This window comes from Nipponia nippon, unplaced genomic scaffold (assembly GCF_047370975.1).
Source record: "Nipponia nippon isolate SJK-2023a ecotype South Korea unplaced genomic scaffold, ASM4737097v1 scaffold_9, whole genome shotgun sequence".
NCBI classification, from domain to species: domain Eukaryota; kingdom Metazoa; phylum Chordata; class Aves; order Pelecaniformes; family Threskiornithidae; genus Nipponia; species Nipponia nippon.
Window position 1 is genome coordinate 19,377,535 of NW_028262413.1, and position 13,650 is coordinate 19,391,184.

Consider the following 13,650-nt stretch of genomic DNA (forward strand, 5'->3'; position numbering starts at 1 on the left):
GCCATCCTTGGTCAGGCCCCAACACTCGGAGAACGAACGCATCTATTCCATGGCATCAAACCAAGGCAGCTTTCTGGCATGTGTCAAAACGTCTAACTAGCACTTATACCAAGCACACTATGTTCAGGTGGAGAAATGCAAGCCAAGAGGCACACACCTCTGTAATTAAGGATACGGGCATGCTGTGAGTCCTCCTTTCAGCTCAGTAGTTTCTGCTCCAGTGGGCCATGTCATTGCACTTCCCCTTGGGATGGGTGGATTGCATAGAGGTGTGGATGAGGGAGGACCATGACTTTGTCTTGTTCTGAAACCTTTCACTCCAGAATTTCAAAGGACTTGGTCAGAATACCTAGCTCCAACCCTGATGGTCTCCCATGCAGTCAAGTAAGGCTCCCTCTTCCCTATCTGACAGGCACCAGGAAGGCGTTGACTCATCCAGGGTCATTGCAATGATTTCTACTTGCAGGTAAGATGAACTCCATGTCTTCTGCTTCTAGACTGCAGACTCAGTCTTCTTTTCCCAAAGGGATTTAAAGTGGAACTATGGTATGAATAGTAGCAGACTCATTTAAGGGATGTCTTTGCAGAAATCCCGCCTATGAATTGAGCTAGTTTGGATTTAACACCACTCAATTGATTAAAGAATGGGAAAAGATTAAGCATCAAGACAATTGGTCTTGCCAGGGAGGCATAACTAAGGATTTTTGCACCGAGCATGGCAGAGATGTCCTTCCGCTTCCCCGTATTTGTGCACATTTACCTAACTTGTTTGTCACAGAACGAATATTGTGAGCTCCATCCCTCTACAAACACCCTGGAGGCTTTGCTTCACCTCAGTGTAACAGCTGGATGAAAGCCCTAGGCTCCAAAGGCTTTGCCAATTAATAGACATTTTCTCCTCTCTTTAAACACCCCATGTGACTTCTTAAGCTTTAGGCAGCAAAGCATTCATGGAAAAAGCAGGCTGTTCGCTAGCACCAGTCACACTGATTTTTTGCTGCTTTCCTAACCACTGTCCATGCTGACCCTTGCTGCTAACAGAACAACACAAATTGTTGTTAAGGGAATAGAAACAGATTATAGTGTGTGTATGGAAGAAAGTATTATGTCTGCTTCGCCTGATCAGACATAAGAAATAAAGGAATAAGTTAAAACTGAATACTAATACATAAGAAACACAGAGCCAATCTGAATTAGCCATAGCAAGAGCTGGCCAGTTGTCTTCATTGTTTTTCTGAAGTGATTTCATTATTTTCTCTGCAGCATCTAGCTAATGGCATCGCAGACGTACTCAATTAATACGGATATGGGCCCTTCTGGTGGGCAGGGCTGCACACACAAATTCATATCCTTGTATTGTTTCTGCTAGGTTTTAGGTGTATGTATTCAACAGAAAAAATGCTATCTGTCTGGTTTTTACTATCTCCCTTTCTCAGACTCCCTTTCTGTCCTTAAAGGCCTTGAGCTTTCTCTGTTTTATTCCTCTGTTCTCTTTCTCTCAGCATTCATTAAGTCAGCAAGCTCTTTGTGAAAGAAGCTAGTTTTTCATTCTGCATGTGAAGTGTGGCCCTGGTCCTGTTTGGATCCTGGAACTGCTACTGATCATCTGCAACTGTGCATGTGCTGCGCAGCAGGGAGCACAAGATGGCTGTGCCGTGATGTTTCTGTGAGCTGTGCCCATGCAGGCAAGAAGTCAGGATGTGTGCTTGGTACTGTGCAAAGTCTGAGGATCCCTTTTCATTTTTCTCCTTACACTGAGGATTATGTTAGAAAAAAAGATAGTGTGTGGCATAGACAAAGGCTAACTTAGGAAATGCATCTTAGGGAAGATTCTTAGGCTGCAAATGAAACACAGAGCTGATTCCCTCTTCCTAGTAGTTGGCATAGCAGGATGGCTGCATATGCCCATTAATGCAGAGCTGGCCATCCCTGTCCTCCCAGCTCTTCCTGCTTCTGACTTTGTGCTTTATGCACAGATTATTCTTCAGTTCAGTAAAGCACCTTGATGCAAAAAAGCATTTAAGCTTGTACCTCAGTCTCACTGAAATCAATGTGTTTTAAACACATGCTTAACCTTAATCATGTTCTTGAGTATTCTTCTGAACTGGGCCTTTTACGAGGGTATAAGTCCCTGGGAACTTGTGTGAGTTTTGCCGCCTTGCATGCTGCTCCTCATATACTACCGATGGAACAATCTGTTACTCATTAATGCTGCAGATTAAGTCATTTTGCCTGAATCTGTTTTTTCAGTAGACATTTTAACTGCTCGTCTTATATGATATATTTATTTGATTTCCAGTGCCTAGTTACAATATGACAGCAAATCTAGAGTAGGTTTAATAACTATTTATTCTGTCTCTTCAGGCATACATTGACTGCAGGAGGTGGCATGAACTCAGTGTTGCTGTTAAGCTACAGCAGTGATGGCCATCCGACAAAATGAAACAGAGAGACAGAGAATGAGAAATCTCCAGTTGCAAATTATCGTCACGTAGATGTGAAAGACATTAATCACTTCCACTGGAGTTTCAAGGACAGATTCCACAGAAATCTGTCAGGAAGGTTCAAGGCCCTTTCTGCTGGTAAGTGGACTATTCTTTGTATCTTTCTGGAGGAGAAAGGGTACAATCTCATGATTAAGGGAATTAGTTTATCACTGAGAAATGCTGAATGGGAGCCCCAGCTGTAGAACAGATATACCCTAGGGAGCTCAAATGATGTCAGTGTGAACACTGTTACCCCAGAGTTACTAGCCTGCCTGCCTGGGAGGTGGCTTTGCAACTGATGAATATGTGGAAAGGATATTGGACACCAAGGAAGTGACGGCTTTGGTGGCGGCTGTTTGTCCTTCCTCCTCCTTGTGGGGATTAGGGGTTTTCTGAGCATTACCAGCAGATCGGTCCCTGTTGTGAGGCACTCCACACTTGTCACTCCACACTTATCACTCCACACTTGTCACTCCTTGTTTGTCACTCTGTCTGTCATGGTGTCATTCCTTTTCACCCCCTGGCGGGAAGTTAGGAGGGTTTCCTTTGGCAGATGCTTTTCATGCTGGCTCCCTGGAGAGCAGTGATCCTTCTCTGCTTCTGTATGCAGCTCACCTCCTATTGCCTCAAGTCTGTCTGTCCTCTCAGAGGTTGGACTTCTGTGTGCTCAGGACATTGGTTGTGCGCTGGGATTCATGTCAAGTGAGCTACTGAAAAGTGTTATTCCCATTAGACCAAGATCCGCAAAGTCAGGGGATTACTATCTACCAAACAACCCTTTGCTGAGCTGAGAAAGATGTCTGTACAGTTGGTCCAGAGAAGTTCTGCTGCTGGACAAGGAGTAGCAGGACACAGGAAAGCCTTCAAAACAGGTTTGCTGAGAGGTCACAAGAAAAACTGAACGACATAAACAAATTCACCATGGGAGCATGTCCCAGTATTACAGCTTTTCTTGGAGTCTGGTTTAGTAAATCAGTGTGAAAGTACAGTATTTGTTGGTCCTTCCCATTGCTGTCATGTATTCAGAGCCTGGTGCCTGTGAGCTAGGGAGCACTGCCAGTCCCATTGCAATGCCTGCCCTTCCCAGAAAATCTCTCCTGCAAGGTATTTAAAAGCAGCCGTACAGCTTTAATCCAACTGTAAATCCCTTGCTGCACCACATGCCAAGCAAGCCTCTTCCGAGGCAGGTGTCTCCCTGATTGTAATCAGCATAGAGGATACAGGCGTGACTGAGAGCAGCGAAGAATACAACCTGTCCATCCAATCACAGATGGCAAGTGGCAAGGACTGCCTTTCACTGCTGTGGCTTAGGCAAAAACCATCCCTCTGGATGCTCAGGAACAGTTACAGGAACAGCTGCTCTGGGGACCATGTGAAAAGAAGGGCCAGACCCATTTCAAGTGTTTTATCATGCTCTCACCATGCCTGGCCCTTCATGGAGGCAGAGCCCTGACAGTTTTGTTTTCATTGTCTTGTAGGAAGAAAGTTAACAATAGGAAGGTGGCTGTTTGCAAGGGCTCAGGAATCAATTAGGGGTTTGCTTAGCACTGTTTAGGTGCTAAAAGAAATTAAGTTTAGGGCAAGAGCTGCCTTGTGAAAGGACCATTAGCTATTACAGTAAGCAGTGCTACTGTGTATTCTTAATATTCTTTCTCTACTGAGCATTGCTAAGATATAGGAAGGAATGAAGAATTCAAACACCATCCATGATTTCTTGACTGTGTTGTAAGATAGATACAAAATAGAGATATAAAACTGGCCCATGGCGAGCTCCTCTTCACTTTGCTTTAGTCACGGTGTTGATTTTGCTTCATCTAGCTCTGAGGTTGACTGGGAGACTGTTTCAGCACCAAACGTTGTTACCCTGGTGTTTATGGTATGGAAGGTTTTAGGAGACAGACACCATCAAACTTCGCGTTCTCCTTCATTTGGATTGAATTCGTGATGGCCACAAAAAATCCAGTGGCTTTTGATCCTGAATAAGAATGAGAAGAGTTTATCTGCCACTTTGCTCCGTATCTTAAGATATCCAAAATTCCAGTGTTGTGAGCTCTGATTTGAATTTCTGGCAGCACAACACATGAATTAGATAACTTGTTCTTCTTCCTAATACAATTAGATAATTTTGTGCTGTTTCACCAACCTCTTCTTGTGTGACTTAGGTGACGAGTCTGTGTGTCTGGGACAGGTTTAATGCCTACCCGCCCACAGGTTCCTCTTAAGCTGTCATTCTACACTGTCATTTTATCAGAGTTCCCACCTGAGACTGTGACTGCAGTGGTGTGCACTTAGTCTGACTTTCAGCTTGAACTGCTTCCAGCGTTGCTCCTTTCCCTGATTTTTTATGGTAACTTACAGGTGATCTCACAAGTGTTAGAGGAGACTAAAAGGAGGCCGTAAGAGCAGCTCGGCCTGACTGATTAAGTTTAACCTTAAGGGAATCTGTCTGTGATAAACTTGCTTTTACAGTGGGGGAGGGATGTTTTACCAAAGACACGAGCTGTTCCCATGCTGTCAGCTCCCGAACAACTCAAGATGTGTGCTTAGCACTGCAGAGAGAAGGGGGAGGATATTTCCTTTGGCCTGCCTGTGTCACCATTTCAACACACCCGAAAGTCATGTCTGCAGGTGACCCACCAGATCCTCCATATGTACAATTTAGAAGCAATAATTTGCTAAGATCTGTTTTCCCGGAGGTCATGTGGTTATCAAAGCAGAAGTATAATTGGGAGATACAGTTCTAATTGTACATGAAGGTGGTCTGATTAATTAAATTTAAAAGAGTCTTCTGATCTAAAAAGCAATAGTAGTCCCTCTCAGATGGGCTGCATAATTTTGTATGCCCTGTAATGATTCTGCTGGATAATTGACACCTTCTTTGAGGATTAGCCTAGCTGATTTGGAGGGCTTTACACTAGGAGCAGGAGGGGAATTACCTTAGCTGCAGAATGGAGCTGTGCTCTAGTGCCCTTAGCTGTTTTTCCATAAAGCATCAGTTTTGGCGGAGCATTTGCCACAACGCAATTTCTCACGTTTTGCCACAGTGCTGAACAGCCCTTCTCTTTTTACAGGAATGTCATGTTGTCTAGGAACATGGGTTGTGTTACACTTAATTTTGTGTCTAAGGCCAAAGTCCCAGGGAAAATTTTTCAAACAGGCCTAAAGTAATGTAGCTGCGTCAGCTCTGCTGCTGTACTGTGTTGTTCTGTGAGCAGCCGTCTCTTCTCCCCGCAGGAGCTCCGGGAGTGCAAGTGGGCTGAAGCTCGGAGACAAGACAGCTAATGCTAGTTTCTTTGAGAAGTAGCTGGAACATGTAGCATTGTTTCCATTACTGAGTTGCTTATTAACAAGGATAAAAATCTACTAGTTCTTTTTGATCTTTTCCTGCACAGATAGCTTGAAATGCTCTTTTCCAAGTACTTTCCAAGGAACTCACCCCTTTTCTCTCTGAAGAAGCTCTTACTCTGATTATCTGTTGTAATTGAGGCTCTGTATGGGACTGCCTTAAAAGACCACTCAACAGTTTCAGAAACCACAGTTCTCTGTAGATAGTGTTAGCTGCTGGTTTCCTTTAGAGTGCAGTTCAAAGCAACAGATTTGGTGTATACAGTGGTACCTGACCTGAGCTCAGGTTTTGTCGAGGCTGTCTTTCATGCAGTACATTTCCCTGCTGCTTAGAACTGACAGCCGGCTGTTACCAAAGCATCTTACTGGAGCCCTCATGATTCTGCTCCTCACTTTTACCATAAAATTTTGAGTTTTAAACAATGCAACATTTACTCAGCTGTAGGCTTTGTCTTAGAGGGGAGTCTGAATGAGATAAGGTGCAGTGGGATTGGCTACTGGACGTTTGGGCTAGAAAGAAGCTGAATGTAGTCATATATATGGTTTATACCCTCCAAAGCAATCCTCACATTTTCACTGTAATCAGAAAATTGGTGATCTGAAAAGAGAGTCTGATTTCTGACCCACTTTCCAGATCTAAGAGATTCTGGACAAGTAACCAAACCTTCTTTGGGTACTCACGCGAGTAGTTCACATGAGGCTAATTACAATTGATTGTTTTGTTCGAAACTGGAAAGGATGGAACCTCCTTGATATCACTGGAAACTTCCTATCTTGCAGTTCTCTTCAAGTATTAACTTAATTTTATTTGGATTTACATCGAGTGCAACCATTTGGTGACCTCTTTCATTTCTGTCACCCATTTCAAGGGCAAGATGTGGCCCTACACAACTGCTTAAGTTGCAGTCACAGCTATACAATGTTGTCCCAAGTTACGACTCCTGCAAAGCTAATTTTGTGGTAGTAGAAGCAATAAATCCACCTGACTGCCCATTGTTGCTGAAGTTGTTACTTAGGCTGTAACCTAATGTTTCTGCTCCCCCAGTGACCTTTGGCTAACTAGTGTCTCTGGCTATTTAAAGAAAATGTCCCAGAGTTCTAAATTTTACAGAATTTTAGTGCCTGGAAAGTATGCCAGACTGACAGACATAGAAATGTGAGTCCTCTGTTGGTTTTAGGCAGGTACAGCATGAGCAAACTATCATAAGCTCCTTCTCTCCAGACGTTGCCAGTTTGCCTCAGTCCTGAACCGGTCAGATCTCTATTGAGTGGGGCAAGGCACCTTAGCCCTCATGGTCAATTTAAAGTGCTAGCCTGAATGCCCACAAATTTGGAAATATGAGCTGATTGCCTGTTTCTATCCAGTAGAAGGTGGACTGAGACCAGTAGCCAGTTTCAGGTAATAAACATCCTTCAGACCTTTAGTCCAACACTGATCTCTGTCAGCTTAAAATCAGGGGCATACATGCAAAGACTTTATATCACAGTCCTCTGAGACTCGTCTCATAGCCAGCCTTGAGGCTTTTACAGAGCTCCCTAATCGTCTTTTCCTGTCTTGGAAATCTGTATTTCTACTAATTAGCCAACTATTGGAAAACATGGCTGGACACTGCTATTGGCAGAATTAGGCTGGCTTTCACCAATTTGTCATTGTCCTGCATGGCTCTAGAGATGGCAATTTGCTGTTGCCTGCTTATATGGTACAAGACGCTGAGGAACTTACAGCTCATCTTTTATATACTTAGAAAGGACTGTCAAGATGATGCAGTGTTGTCTCTCACTCCGCCTTTTCTTATTTTATGTAGAATTAGAGCCCACGAATGTGAGGAAAAACAGCCATGGCTGCAGTCAAGGCATTGTGCAAGTTTTCCTCCCACAGCTGTGCTGGTGCAACTCAGTGTAGTTATTTTTTTCCCAAATGTGGGCTCCCACACTTTATGCTAAAGCCCCTTTTCCAAACCAGTTTTCAAACATCTTCTAAGTTCTGACATGTAACAGCACCTGAGATGTGCTCTCACAGGCACTCTCAGTTAATACTGCAGCAATCCAGGTTAGTATTCATTTTTGTGAATGCACCTCTGCACCTCCTCATTCCTAGACCTGGATCTTTGCTAAAAGATAGTTATCACCCTAGCAGACTGTGTAACAGCAACTCTTGGCTTGGTTTATTGAGCCAGGATGGCAGATTGAACTAATCAGCCTGGTTTATGCTTGTGGTGAAGGCAGGAGAGACAATTAGCTTAGGATAGAACAGGCAGCCTTTGCTCTCGAACTGTCTTACTAATGACTGACCTGCTATTGTCCTTTGGTCCTTTCTTTCTGCCTGCTTGGGAAGTCATCCTGCGGACATATTGCCTGCAGAAGGAGTCCACAGAGAGGTAATCTGACTAAAGTAATCTTGTGTACCTCTGGAAGTGAGTCTGAAAGCAGCAATAGCAAGTATTTCAAAGCTCCTTAATGAAGTGACCTTGCTGCACATTAAGATGTACCAAAAGAGATGGACTAAAGCAATAGGATGGTTACAGGTATCTCATTGCTCTTTGTCTAGCCAAGCCTTGTAATTCTTCTTTGTTAACTAACTACAACCAGATAAAATAGGAGGACCTCTGTGAAAATCAGTTGCTGTAGCAGACAAGATGAGTTATGAGGGGACAGTTTCAGCAGTGTTATTAAAGACATACTTTTTTGAATTGTTCTGAAGTGAAAACATGAAAGCTACAACATAATTCTTTTGGTTTGATAAAACTGCAGGCATGGTGACAGCTGCATGTAATGATCATTTAACACCTTGTTAGTCCTCAGAGACCTATGCAGAATTAAAGTTGTGTTTTACCAGGTGATGCGCACACAGGCAACGGCGTGAACAACTTACAAGATAATAGTTGTACCGCTAGTACTGGCTTTAAATTTTAAGGGAATTGTGTATCTCTATTTAGGTGTATATTGAGTATCTATCACTGTGGCATTTCTGGAATTGCAGTCTGTGTTAATCAGGAGGCCATTATTAAACACCTACAAATCACAGGCACAAGTAAGCAACCTTTCACTCAGCTTTGCTTCTAGCTTAGTTTCCTGTATTTACCAAGGCTTACACTCTGTCTGAAAAGGCACAGACATACAGAGGTATCTAGCACAGAATCGCAAGCAGAAACTAAACATGTCATTTCAATATCTAAGGACTACCGCTTCCTAAGCAGCAAGCTGAGAGATTGAGAGAGCAAGCAGCAAAAGGGAGAGATGAAAGGATGGGAAAGGGAAAAAACTAAGGAGGGGTACCAGTTAAAAGAGAATCGATAATCACATAGAGGAAGAAGCAAAACAGAAGCATGAATGTTTAAATGAGGCAGGGAGGGAAGGATGGATGAAGAAGGATTAGAAGCTGAAAAATGGGAATGAAGAATTTCCAGGGGTAAAATTGAAATAGAAAAGCATACAACAAAAGGAGAGTTTCATTAAAAAGAAAGAAGGGAATTATTACAAGGCAGGCACAGAAATGAGCATCTGCTGTAAAGAAAGCCCATGACTGGAATATTGCAAAGAGAACAATGAGGTGACCCATGGCCAACAATTTGTACTGTTTCTTATTAATGCTGAGGTGCTAATGGCTACCTTCCCCAAATCTCCCTTTCCTGGGGTACCCTTTCTTTTTGAAATGTTCCACTTCAAATACAAAATTGAGGCAGTTTCACCTACAGGGACTACGTCCCTGCTGTGTTGAGCTTTCAGGTTGAGTTGGCTGTTCCAGTCAAGTCTGAGTCTTTATCAGTCAACACAAGGCTCTTCCTTTAATATATGTTACCTGCTTTTCTATTATTGTTATTATTATTACTCCTACCAGTTTGTTCTAGAAGTTCATTCAGACCTTGATCATGGTCAAATTCAACTGCGATAATTATTGTCAAAAAATCTTCAAGTAGTGGTAAGCAAAGGAAATGATGTTATTCCTCAGTCCAACCAATAGATTATTTGAAAAATGTACTTTTCATCAGGAAACTTCCATTTACTGAAGCTCTTCCTGGAAATTTTTGAATCAGCCAAGGAGACAAGATGGACACGTAGCAATTCACTGAAGCTGAGCTTTATCTGGAAGACTGTTGTTGACATCACTGCAGTGTCAGAGAACCATGCAGTCTGATGGCTACAGGCAAAAAGAAAATTGGGCTTGTACCCCTTGAGAAAGACCATCTCTGATAGCACAGTGCTTCATAATATTTTGTTGAGGTATTAAAGGAAGAGTGCCTCCTACAGACTTACCACCTCCACAGCTGTAGGGGTTTTTTGAGCAACCATACTTAGAGGACTGTCTTGCAAAGGCTGATCTGCCCTGGACCTACAACCTTGTAAGAAAGATCGCAGTCATTGTTATATGGCTGCAGTCCATGAACAGAGTGAGCAGCTGTTTACGATGCTAGTAGATGCAGAGCCCCAAACTTGCAAAAATACATGTGTGCACATATTTTAGAAGGAATGTGCTCTCGTGGACTATGTGTTGTCTGTCTCTCATGAACTTTTTTTCTTTTGCTGCTGTATTTTCTAGTTAAGTCTTCATGGCTGTTAGGCCTCTGCTCTTTTCAGTTCTTATTGTTCCCCCTCAACATAGCCAAACAAGGCCTTGGGTTCAGTTTTCCAAATCAGCCTCCACAAACTTGACTAGCCAGATCTCCACAGGGAACAAAGTCACATAGATTTCTGTGACAAAACCCATTGATCTGACAGGGACTGAGATAAATCTGCCTCAAAAATTTAAAGCAATAGAAATCCGGATCCACAATGCAAGATTTCAGTGACAAAACCAGGAAGCTGACAGGGACTCAGACAAATCCATCCATGCTGAGTGACTATGCATCCGTTCCACACACAACTGCCTGCTTAAAGAGATAGTGGCGAGAGATCCCCACACAGCATCTAAGACGGCATCAGCATTTGTTAGGAGATTAGTGTCGGGATGGAGAAATACCCAATTAAAGAGGTATTACACTGCCATTGGGGGATTGGGAGTAAGTAGCAATAATCATGCCAGCCACTGCCACAATAACAGTGCTGTGAAGGAAAAAAATGGAATGCAAAAGGGTTTGAGGAAGAAAGAGAAAGCAGAACATATTCACGGGTTTGGAACTGTGGCAATGAAATAGCTCAAGAGAAGATAACCAGCTCAGACTCCAATTTAAAAATGTATGGGATCAGGACAAAAAGCAGTCTACATAGCAGAATGGCAACAGCATCATTCAAGGTCCACATGTTCCTGTCCAGCTAGGAGAAGTGCAGCAGAAGCAGTGACTGCAGAGTGATAGAAGTTGGTGCTCAGTACAGGCTATCGGTGCATTTATACTGCCACTTAGCACAGACTGCTTAAGACATAATAAGGTCAGAGCATGAGAAATGCCTTCCTGGAGCAAACCGATGGTCCATCTGGTCAAATGTTCTGTCTCCCACACAGCAAAAGGCTATGCTCTTCAGGGGGAGCCTATAAGCCTTGGCACTTTCTGCTGTTTTCCTGCAGCATTCAGAAATGTTGGATCAGGGGTGCTAGAGGATATATCCCTGCCCAGTTTTCAGTATCTACTTGTGGATCTGTTCTTGAATTTGTCTAGTAACTTTTGAACCTGATGGTACCACATACCTCCTTTGCAGGCTGGCTGGTGACTTTCATTAAAAAAAAAAAAACAAACCAAAATAGAGGGAAAGACTAAGAAGGGAACCTGTGGCTACAGTAGTAGCCTCATGCTTGGGAAACTCCAGCTCCATTCACTGCTATGTTGTAGACAAGGTGCTGACAGTGAGGCTTTTAGATACTTAAAGATGACAATTTTCAGAAACAAACAGTGTCTAATTCCTGTTGAAATCAATCAAAAGGAAATAGACTCCTCAAGGCTTTTCAAATCAGCAATTTGAATTGCAGTTATGCCTTTCATGTGTTTGAAAAGTGTATCAGTCAACTCTGCATCCATAGGTTTCTTAAGGACCTTTAAAAACTTGCCTTTAGTCTCTGTGCCCTGGCTTCCAAGTTGTAAAGAGAGGATTAGAGCTGCCCATCTCTGGGAGGTGTGATAAGGAGAAACATGTTAGAGACCATGAAGGGTTCATCAGCTAAGGCAAAGGAAGGACATGTAAGATCCTGAACCATCTAACAAAGAGAGAGGGCAGTCAGAGGTTCACATTTGTCAGAGGCACTCAACTGAAGATGAGCCAGTGAAACAAGCAACTGACCTTTCCACACACTCACAGAGAAGCCCTCCACACACAACAGTGTAGTCATGGTTGGAGGGGAAAGGAAGTGTGGAGGTGACCAGTGAAATGTAGCCTCAAGGATGCTGCAGACAACTCTCTCTGTCTCTCTCTGTTACTATCTGTCTTTGAGTCTGAAACGTACCAGCTATGCTGAATCCATCAAATAACCACTGCCTGATGTGGGGTCAGCTGTTTCATTTCAACATGCTCCACAACTAAATGGAGTGCACGAGTGCTATGTGGTCTTTACAGACTTCTGCATGACCCGCATCAGCTTCTGTGCTAGTGCTGGCTGACATCAGACTTCTGAGGCTGAATGGAAGCCGGTAGCAGAAGGCTGCCATGTTAGTCAAGGTGCTGACTCCACATCCTCCAATGATAAAGCACTGGCAACAGTTGTCACAAAAATTGTCACTAACTAGAAAATCCTTGTTTGCACATGCTTGCTGTGGAACATGTCAGGGAGATGCTACCTGTGTGGTGGCAGGAGAAGGTACTCTTGGATTTTCCTCTGACTGCTCCTACCAAAGGCACAGGGATTTATCTTGCTTGCTTCTTTCTTGCTTTCTGTTCTATCTATCTGCTAACCATTCTGACTGCCAGTCTGGTTTCAGGTTGGTCATCAGTTTTCTTGCCTAGGAATGTGAAACAACCAAAGCACTTCATGTGCTGGAGTAGTTTTTCTGGAAGGGATAAAACATTGCTGCAGCCAGGTACTCTATTTACAGCTTAGAGTTCAACATCCCGTTGTTGTTACTGTAAGCACCCATCTTTTCAGATGTGATGCACACAATGGCAAAATGAGAATGGCTTTGAGGCAGTGTTTTGCCTTTTAGGGAGCATACGGTATCAGTTCAGGCAGCATAACCCACAGACCAGAACAGTCTTATGGGATGAGCGTTACATTTTTGGCTTGCCAGATGCTAGCCAAGTTGCTGAGTGAGCGATAGTTTTTCACTTTTGTCTTCCTGGCAGATTCCAGTGGTAACTGTTTTAAACAACTTGGTGACCTTAGACTCAGATCTAATGACTGCATAGAAATGCAATTGATGCACGTGTAACTAACTGAGAGGTAACGACATCATGTGTCAGAAAGGGACCCTCTGCTAATACTAGCTACAGGTGATTCCCCCTTTGGCTTAAAGGGCCTGGGACTCTGTTTTAGTATCTAAAGGAGGCGTATGTGATTTAACTATTAATAGTATCCATCTCTAGTACATTTCCTTGCAGCAGCATTTAATGGTTAGAAAAAGCAATCTCATCACACAGTCATTCTGCAGCCGCAGCCCATCAAATAAGATGACTGTGAATTCAGAGAATTAATATAATGGGTGAACAACACTCAGTGAAGCTCATGTGCCGAGAGCAAGTTGTAAGACCTAGTGTGTGCTGGAACTGCGTGATGCATTGCTTGTCTGCACAACAGACAAAAGTAGTACCTCCTTTTGAGACTGCCGTCTCTACCCAAAGCTGTCCTTTGGAAGAACATGCTGCTTTACCCCACATGCCTTTTCATGCTGGCCCTTTAAATGTGGCAGGGCAAAGCTGCTGGAGGCCTTAAGTAGCCATTTGGCAACTGGCTTCTGTTTGC